This window comes from Tiliqua scincoides, chromosome 2, assembly GCF_035046505.1.
Source record: "Tiliqua scincoides isolate rTilSci1 chromosome 2, rTilSci1.hap2, whole genome shotgun sequence".
NCBI classification, from domain to species: domain Eukaryota; kingdom Metazoa; phylum Chordata; class Lepidosauria; order Squamata; family Scincidae; genus Tiliqua; species Tiliqua scincoides.
The window spans coordinates 145,883,581-145,885,448 of record NC_089822.1 but is presented as its reverse complement, the minus strand read 5'-3'; the positions used below and the strand labels follow the sequence as shown (position 1 = coordinate 145,885,448).

The 1,868-nt window shown below is 40.1% G+C and overlaps 1 pseudogene; it reads left to right on the top strand.

Moving 5' to 3' along the window:
• The first annotated feature begins 321 nt into the window (after positions 1–321).
• LOC136643284 (5S ribosomal RNA) lies at positions 322–438 on the top strand (annotated as a pseudogene).
• The last annotated feature ends 1,430 nt before the right edge of the window (positions 439–1,868 follow it).

Below are 1,868 nucleotides of genomic sequence, written 5' to 3'. Positions count from 1 at the left end.
ATCAACATTGTAGAGGTTAGGGTAGAGCCTGATAGCATAAGAGGGTGGTAGACATTGAGTCCCAAGTCTTGGAATGCTCCTCTTGCTCCAGTCGCAGCACCAAGGACAGTCATTGGAGAAGATGCAGCCACTGGCTGGATGGGGGCAGGGGCTGCACCCTAGGTGTGATGGAGTCTGTGATGCTCTACCCAGGAGGAAGATTCCCTCCATCCATTTTTATGCAGTTCTGTGGGTTGAGTACAATCACTACTATAGAACTGGCAGCAACTAAAGAGTGCCAGTGGATCAAAGGGAATTTCTCAAACTCATTTGGCTCACCTTGGCAGCAACTGTTACCCTGCACATGCTTGATCTCATCTGATCTCAGAAGCTAAGCAGGGTCAGGCCTGGTTAGTACTTGGATGGGAGACCACCTGGGAATACTGGGTGCTGTAGGCTTATACCATAGTCTTTCGAGACTGAAGGTTGCCAACCACCACCAGGCAGTTTTCAAACATGTGATGGACCTAATTAGCTCAATTTCCTTTTGGTTTGTCTGGCCTGAGCAGCATTTGCAGCTGTGCTTGATATTAGGTGGCATCTGCATTACATTGTGCATCAAAAGAAGTTAACGTAAACTTGTTTTAAAGCGCTTCACCTGTCATGAACTTCTTCCAGGAATTATTAACAGTATTAACAGTATTTATTCTACCTTTGTCTTGGTGCTGAGCGGTCTTAAGGTAAACATTGCCTGCAGAATTCCTATTCCCAGAATCCTTTGGAGAAAAGTTTGTGGTATGCCTACTTTAAACTATCAATAAAAAATCTAAGAGCCTTTTATGCCATTCTAATCTAATTTCATATGCAAATAAAAAAGGATCTTATGTTCCTTCAGGGAGAAAGGTGGGGTAAGAATACAATAAATAAATAAATAAATAAATAAATAAATAAAATTTATTTGTGAAAGTTCAAACGATCAGATTCTAATGAACCAGGCAAGCCACTGTGACTTGCAGTCCATTCACCTTTAAAATGTACAATTTCTCTCCTGACCCTCCAATTACTGTATATCATTGGCAAACCTTCTAGCAACGAAACCCTGGTGCGGACAGTGGATCAGTTCTCCTGGAATCAGTCAGTGAACTCATAGTGTTGCACCAGGGATAGAACTGATTCAGGTTTTTCCAGTATACCAAACTGTAATGTTAGTCAGCACCATCAAAAAGAATAGCACCAGCTATTTTAGAACCTGGCAGGTTGACAGTTGCTACAGTACTTTACAAGGCTTAGGAAGCTATTGTGCAAAGCTAGCGGATGGTCAAATAAAACCCAGCAGCACCATATTGAACCTGTTTGCGTTTCCAAAGCCAGCAAACCGTTTTCCATTGACAGATATTGGGCACAAGAGCTTTCGATTTATAGAAACCTGGAGTGCCACGATGATGAAAGAGTTCGTAAAGATACATCAATCAACCAAGTGAGAGAAAAACTTTATTAGTTTCATTATATTTAAGAGTTTTTCCTTTACCGGAATGGGCCACGTTACCAACGAAAACAGAATAAAAAAAGCAGGCCAGGTGGAAGAAATAAAAAACGATTCACGATTGCATAGGCAACCTATAGCCATGTCAACAAACAATGATATGCAAATGTTGTAAAACAGATCCTTAAAGAAAATCATAACAATGTTTTGGTCCAAGCTAGATGGTAGGCAAAGTCATTGCCTTCCTAAGGGTATTATCCTCATATCACATGGACCTTAAATTTATAAATTATCTTATTTAATGTTTTCATATATTTAATAGTTGTGTACTCTGAAACTTTTGTCCCAAGCAGCTTGCAGAGAAGAACATAAACACATAAAATGCAAAACGAAACGCAAACTTATA